The sequence below is a fragment of the Lytechinus pictus genome, chromosome 11 (assembly GCF_037042905.1).
Source record: "Lytechinus pictus isolate F3 Inbred chromosome 11, Lp3.0, whole genome shotgun sequence".
Classification (NCBI taxonomy): Eukaryota; Metazoa; Echinodermata; class Echinoidea; order Temnopleuroida; family Toxopneustidae; genus Lytechinus; species Lytechinus pictus.
Genome location: NC_087255.1, coordinates 26,453,215 through 26,465,677, shown reverse-complemented (window position 1 = coordinate 26,465,677; position 12,463 = coordinate 26,453,215).

The window sequence follows — 12,463 nt, the reverse complement described above, 5'->3', positions numbered from 1 at the left end:
TTTGACCCGCACCAGCTTTGAGAATCTCATAATCTCGAGATCGCATCTTGAGATGCGGTCTCAAACTAAAAGAAAGCGGTGATTTGAATCTGTATCTTTCTTCAAATATCAAGACATGATGTATTGAATTTTCCAGAACTGAATTCCATTTTCTAAAAGGTGCCGATATTTCAAATTGATAGGTGCTTTTAAACTACAATCGAAAGGTGCCGATATTTCAAATTGATAGATGCTTTTAAACTATAATCAAAAGGTAATGGTGTACTGGTTGATCAATGTATGTCATAAATCTTCCTGACGTTAGAAAAGAACAAAAAATAAATATAGCTACATTTAAATGCTCTCTTAAAAAAGCAGTTTTATGAAAGAATTATTATATACATGTAGAATGTCCCCGGGTGTTGATAAGGAGAGGGGTAGGAAGACAGACACAAAAAGGAAGAGACGGGGGGGGGGGGGGGGAACAGAGGGTGAGATGAAGAGAGAGAGAGAGAAAGAAAGAAGGCAGGATTATCGATATGAACATTTCATTTAAAGATGAAAGATTAGGGATGAGATGGGTAGAGGAATAGAAGGGAATAAGGATGGGGGATGCGACATAGGTTTTTTTTTTCATAGGATAAGAAATTCCGATGCACAGACTGGTTTTAATTTGAAGATTGAGAGTGAGCTCACGCAAGTGATGAAATTGGTGGACTAGTTTCTTATCCAGTTAACCTCTGCAAATAATAATCACCATAAACAAGGATTGCCATTATTTATGAATATTAAATCATTCTAAAAAACCCATAAAACGTAGAATAGATAGCAATGTAAGATCACATGAATGGTTCTTCTATCTGGACAGCCAGATGTAATTCAACGTGGTCAAGCGGTTAAGGATGATGAAGGTGAGTCTGGAATGAGACTAGACGATTGGTTGGGAGGAGGAATCAAGTGAAATCATCTTCCCAATTCCTTGTCTCTAATTTCAGCATCTCCCTGTCATCCTCTATCACCAAGTGATGATGACTATGCTTGGTCTGAGACCTTAAAGGGGGAACTCCTCCTCTATCGGCTGTTTGGACTTCGCAGACCTGTCTCCTCGATTCTTGCAGCGCAGAGACTGAGTAAACAGTTTATTGGGGATTTATTAACATCCTACTTTCTGAATTTCATGGACTTGAAATTAATTAAGATTGACTGAATAGTGACCAGTCATTCAGTGGATTCAATCCTTGAAGGATTTGAATTAAAGGTTTAAATGTGAATTTTAATCTTTTGAGATTGAAAAATAAATCTTTAGGATTCAAATTGATTTGAGATAGAATTAGATTCAATCTGTGGAGGATTTGAATTCAAAGCTTTAAGATTTGAATTTTAATCCTTTGAGACTCAAAAATAAATCTTTAGGATTCAAATAAAATCAGAGATGAAAGATCGCTGTAGCTCGCCCCCATCTTTCCCTGTCATCCCCTGGTCATGTGTGTGGGAGATGGAGGAATTCCACATCTCTTGTTTGATTTTGCATCTCATTAACCGAATACTTCCATTTAAAATTTGATTTGAGCCAACACTGATTGATAGCATCATCAGCTCTGGTCGCCAGTCACCAGGACAGGAAGTGAGGTCTGACCTCAAATCAACCTGATCACTTAAAGTGACGTTTACAGAGAGCAAAAAAGTGGAGCACTATATTGTTATTGAGGATTGAACTTGAGCAGTAAAGTAATGCAGAATTTCTTCTGATTGTTCAGAGGCTGATATTGCTTGTTTTTGAAACAGTTTAATACTTAAATTGAAAATTGCAGCATTGTAATACTCTAATGACCCTCCACTATCCCCCTCCCCCCAAAAAATGGCTGATGACATTTGTTTAAACAGATTGAGAAAACATTTTAATAACAGTGAGGTTGGATATAATCTGACAATGACAATGGGAATAATTATGATATAGGTTACATCTGATAAGATTGAATTCCATTCCCATGAACTCCATCTATTCATGTGGTTTTTAGTGTGTTTTGGATTGACCAATGTGATGTGACCCCTTTCACCCCGTCATGTACCCAGCCAATGCAAGCCCCATGATCATCTGGTCCGATGCAATGAGACCCCTCCCACCCCGTCATGTACCCCAGCCATTGCAAGCCTCATTATCATCTGGTCTGATGCGATGTGACCCCTCCCACCCCTTCATGTACCCCAGCCAATGCAAGCTCAATGATCATCTGGTCTGATGTGATGTGACCCCTCCCACCCCTTCATGTACCCCAGCCAATGCAAGCTCCATGATCATCTGGTCTGATGTGATGTGACCCCTCCCACCCCTACGTGTACCCCAGCCAATACAAGCTCAATGATCATCTGGTCCGATGCAATGAGACCCCTCCCACCCCTTCATGTACCCCAGCCAATGCAAGCCCCATGATCATCTGGTCCGATGCGATGTGACCCCTCCCACCCCTTCATGTACCCCAGCCAATGCAAGCTCAATGATCATCTGGTCCGATGCGATGTGACCCCTCCCACCCCTTCATGTACCCCAGCCAATGCAAGCTCAATGATCATCTGGTCCGATGCGATGTGACCCCTCCCACCCATTCATGTACCCCAGCCAATGCAAGCTCAATGATCATCTGGTCCGATGCGATGTGACCCCTCCCACCCCTTCATGTACCCCAGCCAATGCAAGCTCAATGATCATCTGGTCCGATGCGATGTGACCCCTCCCACCCCTTCATGTACCCCAGCCAATGCAAGCTCAATGATCATCTGGTCCGATGCGATGTGACCCCTCCCACCCATTCATGTACCCCAGCCAATGCAAGCTCAATGATCATCTGGTCCGATGCGATGTGACCCCTCCCACCCCTTTATGTACCCCAGCCAATGCAAGCTCAATGATCATCTGGTCCGATGCGATGTGACCCCTCCCACCCCTTCATGTACCCCAGCCAATGCAAGCTCAATGATCATCTGGTCCGATGCGATGTGACCCCTCCCACCCATTCATGTACCCCAGCCAATGCAAGCTCAATGATCATCTGGTCTGATGCGATGTGACCCCTCCCACCCCTTCATGTACCCCAGCCAATGCAAGCTCAATGATCATCTGGTCCGATGCGATGTGACCCCTCCCACCCCGTCATGTACCCAGCCAATGCAAGCCCCATGATCATCTGGTCCGATGCAATGAGACCCCTCCCACCCCGTCATGTACCCCAGCCATTGCAAGCCTCATGATCATCTGGTCTGATGCGATGTGACCCCTCCCACCCCTTCATGTACCCCAGCCAATGCAAGCTCAATGATCATCTGGTCTGATGTGATGTGACCCCTCCCACCCCTTAATGTACCCCAGCCAATGCAAGCCCCATGATCATCTGGTCTGATGTGATGTGACCCCTCCCACCCCTACGTGTACCCCAGCCAATACAAGCTCAATGATCATCTGGTCCGATGCAATGAGACCCCTCCCACCCCTTCATGTACCCCAGCCAATGCAAGCCCCATGATCATCTGGTCCGATGCGATGTGACCCCTCCCACCCCTTCATGTACCCCAGCCAATGCAAGCTCAATGATCATCTGGTCCGATGCGATGTGACCCCTCCCACCCCTTCATGTACCCCAGCCAATGCAAGCTCAATGATCATCTGGTCCGATGCGATGTGACCCCTCCCACCCCTTCATGTACCCCAGCCAATGCAAGCTCAATGATCATCTGGTCCGATGCGATGTGACCCCTCCCACCCATTCATGTACCCCAGCCAATGCAAGCTCAATGATCATCTGGTCCGATGCGATGTGACCCCTCCCACCCCTTCATGTACCCCAGCCAATGCAAGCTCAATGATCATCTGGTCCGATGCGATGTGACCCCTCCCACCCCTTCATGTACCCCAGCCAATGCAAGCTCAATGATCATCTGGTCCGATGCGATGTGACCCCTCCCACCCATTCATGTACCCCAGCCAATGCAAGCTCAATGATCATCTGGTCCGATGCGATGTGACCCCTCCCACCCCTTCATGTACCCCAGCCAATGCAAGCTCAATGATCATCTGGTCCGATGCGATGTGACCCCTCCCACCCCTTCATGTACCCCAGCCAATGCAAGCGCAATGATCATCTGGTCCGATGCGATGTGACCCCTCCCACCCCTTCATGTACCCCAGCCAATGCAAGCTCAATGATCATCTGGTCCGATGCGATGTGACCCCTCCCACCCATTCATGTACCCCAGCCAATGCAAGCTCAATGATCATCTGGTCTGATGCGATGTGACCCCTCCCACCCCTTCATGTACCCCAGCCAATACAAGCTCAATGATCATCTGGTCCAATGCGATGATTGAATGGTTATCCATCAAGCAAACATCACCTCTTACAGGTTCAAAGCTTCCTCCAGGAGGATGTTTAAAGGGAAACAACGGCCCATGTGAGAATCTAAAATAGACAGACTACATGTATGTCCATCATGTACATACATGTACAATCACACCCCATATCAGTTACAAAAATTGAATGAAAAAAAAGACAAAAAATCTATAATTATATGTCTGTATATAAGCTCTAAATGAATTCCTTACATGAATGTATAGAAAATGATTCTTGACTGTTATCATAAATTGTTTCCATGGTATTGTTAAAAGCATTGAATGTGTTTCAAGACCTTTTTTGTAATATTGACTTTGATCACTTAGAAGAAAGCCGCCAGATCTCTTGCTCCATTTTACACTCTGAAATTCCCTTCATAAATTCACTCCAAAGTAGGTATAATATTCAGCAATATCACAATGCCCAAGTGCAATTAAATGCTTGAAAAGTGGTGCTTTCCTTACATTAACCTCGTGCCGGGCATAAAATTAAATTGTATTGATCTCTTTAATCATTCCTTTGAATTGCTCCCTTTTACCAACTAAATTCGTTTAGAGGTATTGTATACCCTGACCAAACCCCCATCCATCAAAATCATATGAAATTACCGCTCAGATTAATCTTGTTTATACATCCATTTTCTGCACCCCACTGCATATACATTATCCCACATCAAAGAAAGAGCAAGCATTTCTGTTACCAGTACAATATAGGGTATTTTTCAACACAGTTAATGATGCAATTTGGCCATTCATCTGGATTCTACAAAAAAATTAATGTGCCTCAAATATATTGTTGTTCCATTTTATGGCTTAAACTTGCCATGAATCATGTTGATGAATTTTATGTGTGCAATAAGTGTATGATTCATCCTGTTCATCCCCATTGTAATAAATACGTGTACATCTTGTTGGTGTTATTGTACTAATGCATGACTGAAAGTTTATTCTGAAAGTGTGTGTCTGGCGGCTATCATTAAATGGTCGTATTTTAACAGGCTACTCATCAGTTACTCCAGTAAATAAATGGAATGAAATATGGAGGGAATAGTGAGGTAATGGGGTGTGTTCTAGTTTTTCTCTTCAAAATTAATTTTTTAGGATTCGATTTTCTCTTGATTGAAATTCTTAATTAAATGAACGAGTGTTGTGGCTTTCTTCTCAGTTGTCAGGGAATAACAGGAAGATATTCTTCAAATGACAATTATAAAGAGTCCTTTGATTAATTTTGAATGATGGACATATGAAAGTGTTTTGTCTTTTTTTTAATGTAGATGTGTATGCATTGGACCTAAATAGAGCAATATCCCCCCAAAATAAGAAAATAGCTTTCCCTGGTTTGGAAATACTTTGCATTTTGTTTCATGCATATTTTGATTTAAAGGTCAAGTCCACCCCAGAAAATTTTTGATTTGAATCGATAGAGAAAAATCAAACAAACATAACGCTGCAAATTTCATCAAAATTGGATGTAAAATAAGTTAGATATGACATTTTTAAGTTTAGCTTATTTTTCACAAAACAGTTCAATGCGCAACTCAGCGATATGCAAATGAGAGAGTCGATGATGTCCATCACTCACTATTGCTTTTGTTTTTTATTGTTTGAATAATACAATATTTCAATTTTTACAGATTTGACAATAAGGACCAACTTAACTTAACCATAAACTGTTAAAATAATGGTAAATTGCACATGTTCAGGGAGAAATAAAACTTTGTTTCACTTGACAAGGAGGAGAAAATTAGAATATTTCATATTTCGTATAATAAAATACAAAAGACATAGTGAGTGGGTGACGTCGTCAGTCTGCCAATTTGCACACCGACCAGGATGTGCATATAAATGTTTTGTGAAATTAAGTGAAACTTTAAAATGTCATAACTTTCTTATTTTACATCCTATTTTGATTAATTTTTCAGTGTTTTGCTTGTTGGATTTTTCTCCTTTTTTTCAAATCAACTTTTTGTTATGGTGGACTTGTCCTTTAAGTTTGGATTTAGTTTTGAGGAAAGTTATGTTGTAGATGAAGCATTACTATTGTGGAGTACTGTTTTATTTACAAAACAAATTGTATTTGAATGGAAAACGCACTGGCAGCATCACCCATTTCTGAACAACAAAGTGACATAAATGGGTCAACCTTGAGTTTTTTTTTACCCCAAGGATAGAATAATTTTTCATTGTAATCTACAGTGCTGTCCCAGAAATACAAATAATTTGTATAAGAAAAAACAATTTAAGACTTTACAAAAAGTATGTTTTGCGAGTCTAGAGAGTTGCTGGCCTGTCATTCTGTTTGCCCACCGCATTCGTATATATATGTCCTTTCTTCAGTCTTTTGTGCAAGATGGAAATTTATGGCACATTATTTTCCCTTAGTGAATAGAGATCCCGCTCAGAGAAATCGAATGAAAACCAATTTTGAAAGGCTGAATGTTTTGCCAGCGGGGCTTTAGCTGGGGCACAATGAAAGGAAAAACATACAGGAGCGTTACAAATGAATACATCTTGAGGCAAACACGTGGAGAAAGGTTAATTTTTGGATGTTTGTATAACACAGAATGGTATGATTATTGTGAAAGGGGACACAGAAAACTGCACTTGTACATCGCACATTTTATGAAGTCATTCGAGAAAACATACCCCTTCATTCCTCAAAGTGTGAAGACATTGCTTGTTTCATTTTGACCTGCTTTGCTCTTCTCTTTGTGAATTTCAAGCAGTGACTTCATTTGAAGTCGACAGCCAAAAGTGACATCAAGCGTAGCATTTGAAAATATGGCTGATTTAAACGATTGATGAAATTTCTTTCTTCACAATATTTCTTCATATGAAGCATTCTATTGTTGATATAAATTGTGAACAACACAAAATATAAAGAAATCAAATCCTCATCAAGAAATAATTTTGTGTTGTTAACAATCTTCAGGCAATCCTTGGTATCATGAAACAGTATTCAGTATTAAAGAAAAATAGCTTAAGAGCATCGGATAAAACATCAAGGGTCCTGTATTGCGAATGCGTGCCAACTCGTCCAATCATCACATGGACTACCTTCATTTAGTCTTATGCCATCAACATTCTGTCGAACAACCATTTGGTCCAATAACCATTTTGTCCAGTCATCGCTTCGTCTAATCACTAGTTCGTCTATGACCATTCAGTATCATAATCAGTTGGTCTAATATACATTTTGTTTTCATTAATTTTGCCCAATTTTAACATTTAATCAAATTTGACCAAATGGTTTATGGACTAAATGGCTATTGGACCAACTGGTTATTAGACAAAATGGTGAGTGAACAAAATTGCAATTAGACCATGTGGATAGTGGACGAACTGAAGGTAGACCAAATAATAGTAGACGAGTTGGTAATTAGAAGAATTGACATTAAACCAATTGAAAATAAAACACAGGAAGGTTAGCGATTGATCATGGGGCTGATTTTTACAATTAATTGCATTGATTATTGTGTATAATCAGTTGTAATAAGCCGTACTATCAAAATGCTAAGCTCTATGTTACGTTGCCCAGACGTGACAGCCCCTCATCAAACCTAGATACACTTCTTGTAACCAAGGCATTTGCAGGTGTTCATGTCTGCTCATGCTATTACCAAGGGCACTGTATCAGGGTCGTGCCTTTGATGGCACAATCATTCTCCAACTGTCTCTCAAGGTGTACTGGATTCATCATGAATATTTAAAGGGCATTGACCCAGTTGTGAGTTGATGAGCCCCTGGGGGGAAATTAGCACGATTAAAAAGAGGGGAAGGTAGAAATTGCTGTACAGCTTGGGGTGTTTGGTGTCTCTGGCTCATCTTTGTGTTGTGTGTTTGGTGGCTGGAAGCAGGTTGTCCATGTACAAAGCCTAGGCTATAGGACTTGCGGAATTCTATAGTCACTGGATACTGTTTCTTGAAGTTTTTGCAGGTGACCTATAATATACTCTATAGGGCCGTCTGCACCATCCCAAGTTTTCAAATTAGCGCGCTATTTCTGATCCGGCAAATTATCCCGATCTGAACAATCTCGAGATTATTTGTAATGGAGACGCGATTATCGCGCTAGTTCGTAGGATTAATCTCTAGATTGCAATCCCAAGTCAACTTGGGATTATTTGCAAAATAGCGCGCTATTTTACAAATTATTGCGCTGATTCGCAGGTGCAGACGCACTCGGGATTATTATTCACGGCGTCAGACCATAATGCATCGATGTCTCGCTCGAGCAGGAATCGCTCTTCTTGCGATGGTGGAGACGGGGTTTCTTGAATCTCGAGATTAATCGCGAAGAGGGCCTATCGGGCTAAAACCTCGAGATTGAGCAAACTCGGGATGGTGCAGCACCGCCTAATGAGGATGCTGTTATCTACTGCAGACCTGTAACAATGGGTGTCCTGGTTATGTGTATACAGCCAAATGCTCAATTCTGGAAGTGTATCTTTCTTATCCCTGTTGATTGGTTCCTAAAACCTGATGCAATTGGCAATGTTGTGATCATTTGCTTTCAGTTATTGAAATCCTGCAGTTTGATTAAATCATTATTCAGCTATTATGGAAAATGCAGCCCTGACATTGTCAATATTGTTACATGTTGTTTTGAAAGGTGATGGCACTCTGTAGGATTTCACCTTTGTGCCAAGGAATGGAGCAGTTATATAATATGTTACCTTACAGGGATGGATCAGAGGGGAGGGGGTGGGGGAACAGGGGGTACGTGCCTCCCTTTCTGCTTCTTATTAACCAATGATGTACATAAGGTGGTTTCAAACCGCCTCGATCACAAGAATCCCCGTTAAATTACGAGAACTTTTTTAGGCTGAAAAATACCCATTAATTATTCCTGCATTCACACCGCCCTGAAACATACCCTTCGGGATAAGTTCCTGAAGTTACGAGCATGCGCAGTATGGTCTGATAAGCAGCAAGGCGCGAAATTCAAAAACACTAGCCCAGCAGCAACCCATGCACGGCGCCGCACCCAACGACACGCTGGGCTAAAAGTTCCCGTAATTTGCTTTCAGACCGCCAAAATACCCACGACCTTGGAAAAATCCCCGCGAAAGTTCTCGTAATTTCGCCAAGTAACTACTATTTATCGGGTATTTTCTTTCGGGGATATTACGCGTAGTTTGCTTTCACACCGCCAAAATACCTGGTATTTTCTGATCGGGGTAAATTTCCCGATCAGAGAATACCTGGAACTGGCGAACTTCGAGGCGGTCTGAAACCACCTATTGTTCCTCCTTGTGCACTCTTCCTGTAGAAACGAGACCCTAGTCTTATTTTCTTGTCAATTTTTTGGAATAACTTGTTATTCACAGCAAAAAACAAGGCCTTAAAGAAATTGAGTGGCATGAGGAATGGTCTGCGAATCAATTGTCGCCAGTTGGCATTTAAAGTACAATCAGAATTGACTTGGAATCTTCCTGCAAGACAGCTTGTAAATTTACAAAGTACATTCAGATGAGATATACATCTTACATTGATGTTGTTTCTTTGAGACGAAAGTACAATTCATTTATCTTTACTGGAGCTCGAAAGGACAGCGTACACACTTGGTTGAATTTGTTTGGTTGTCAAGTGTGAAAATATCAGATTTAGGCGAAATGTCAAGGTGATTCGGATTAGTTGAAAATGGGTCTAGCTTTTAGGTGATATGTGATGAGGCAGTCCTGGGGGAATCCAAAGTCTACTCTCTCTCTTTTCCATCTTGACTTTCCGAAAAAGGGGGCTGCGCCGCCTTGTGTGGTCATGTTTCCTAGTTTATGTAAATTATTGATTTGACAGAGGGACTATTGATTTTTCATGAGGCAATTTAGGGCATTGAATTGGAGGAAATTACCCCAATTTCTCTCACCTAGACACAATGTAGGGGATCTGGGACAGTGTTGGATAGTGTTTGGGGCCAGGTGAAGAGGAAATAAGTAATGATTTTGGTCTTGGAAATTTGGCTTTCTTGTATTTGTGCCACCGCCGGAGGGAAGGTTCAGCTATGCACATATTTAGGCTAGGTTGATGATAATTTAATACATGTGGTTGATTGATGTCTGTTTATCTTATTGGTTTAACCTTTTTATTTGGCCTATAGATGGAAAAGATGAGAATTACTCAGTGCATTGGTTAACTTTATTTATAAACCAATATTTGATCAGATTAATAGCTCTTGAAATCTAGCAGATGGAGGCAAGTCATGAAATGACACTTTCAATTTTTAATTAGCGGGCTAAGATGAGAGGTTTGTCATATATATATATATTTGGATGAAAATATCATGTGAATTTCATGTTTATAGGAGTATAGGCCTACTGTTGTAGATGGGTGAAGTAGAGCTGAAAGCAAATTCTCTAAAATAATTTGCTCTCAGCCAATCAGATGCAGGGATTTTAGTAGCTTATAACAAATAGTCAGTGAAAATTGCTAGTGTGTCATGAAACGCTCCACTCTTGTAGGCTTCCAAATGTCTTCCACCCCCTTGCTACCGCTACCAGCTCCATCTCCTCCAGCCCAGTTCCCCTCCATGCTGCATCCCTTCCACCCGCACTTGAACAAAGGTTTGCTCTGGCCAGTTCCCTAATGGGATCGATGTAGGATGAGCAAATGATCAAGTTACCCCTCCTCTTCTGTGAGTCTTGTTTCTCTTGTCACCTTATAAAACCCCTGTAGTCCTGACTGCATATAGACCAGTGATGCCTTTGTTGTTTGAGAAAGGGAGGGGGGGGGAGGGAGATAGGGGAGGGGAAGGTGGCCACCCTTCTGTATATCAGGGAGGTGAGAACTCACTGCCTACAACATTGTGCAGACCTGCCAACCAGTACGTTTTTGCAACCAAAATACGGCAGTATGTTTTTTCTTTTAAAAATATTTTTTTTTATTTTTTTTTTACAAAATCGTAATATATTGAGAAAAATCATCTCTATATGTCTCTATTTCATAGAACTTACATAAATATGGTTATTAGATCAATGTAATTTCAGGTAACTTGTTTTTTTTTCAATCATTTTGTTAAAACCAGGGTGAGATATACACATGTTTCAATGTTTTTTTTTTTTTCATCTGCAAGAGCAGTGCGCATTTTAGCTTGCATGCAGCTTGAGCGCCGCAATGAGCGAGTGCGCCATACATTTTATTATAAAATACACTTTTTTGGGGAAAAATACAGTTTTTTTAATCACAGAATACAGTTTTTCATTCCCAGAGGTTGGCAGGTCTGATTGTGTGTGTTAAGTTTTATGTATGTATGCTATATTATGTGTGTTACTTTGTGTACATGTATGTATGATGCATTGTGCATGATTTATTGTATCAATTTTCATGTTTGAAAAGTAGGAAATAAACTATCATTAAAAAAGGGCATTCTAGACTAATTCCACCCAACACCTCAGAAGGAGCGGCTTCATAGGAAGGATCAATTTTTTTTCTTTACTGATTTAGTACAGACAGGGCAGTCAGAAAGGTGAATGTTAAACCCACCCTTGATAACCTACTGGTATAGGAATTGATCAAAATCTATAACAGGCAGAGTTATTCTATTAAATAAAGTCTATTGTGCAATGAAAGTGAAATATGCATTCTTGCAAGAATGTAATCATGGTAATTGGAGTATATTTCATCCCCATTTATTCATGAACTGACAGAAATGTTACTAACTTCATTCTGTGAAGGTCAAGTTTTGGGGATATCTTTGACTTTGGTAAACAACTTTTTACCTCTCTATGTTTCCAAGCCTGTAAAATGCTTTGTGGTGTTTCTAAGGTGATTCATGAAACTTAAAAAAAAGAGGGAAAATATGTATTTCCTTTTTATGAAGTAAAATATTTATGCCGCTTTCTTTGCAGGAGTTGAGTACATTGTCCCTTTGACCCAATGAGCCACTGGTCAGTTAATAGTACCAGTTAAATATCATGGAATTTCTGATGCCCGGTTAATGTATACAACAAGGAGATGGACGCAAGCTTGCATCAATGTAAATTAAGCTTACTAAATCCAAGAAGCGCCATGCTATTGAATCCATAATTCTTCCAATATGACCCTGTACTCTTTAAGGGCAAAATGATGCCATGGCATTTTAGTGATGATAGTTGTGATTATAATCACC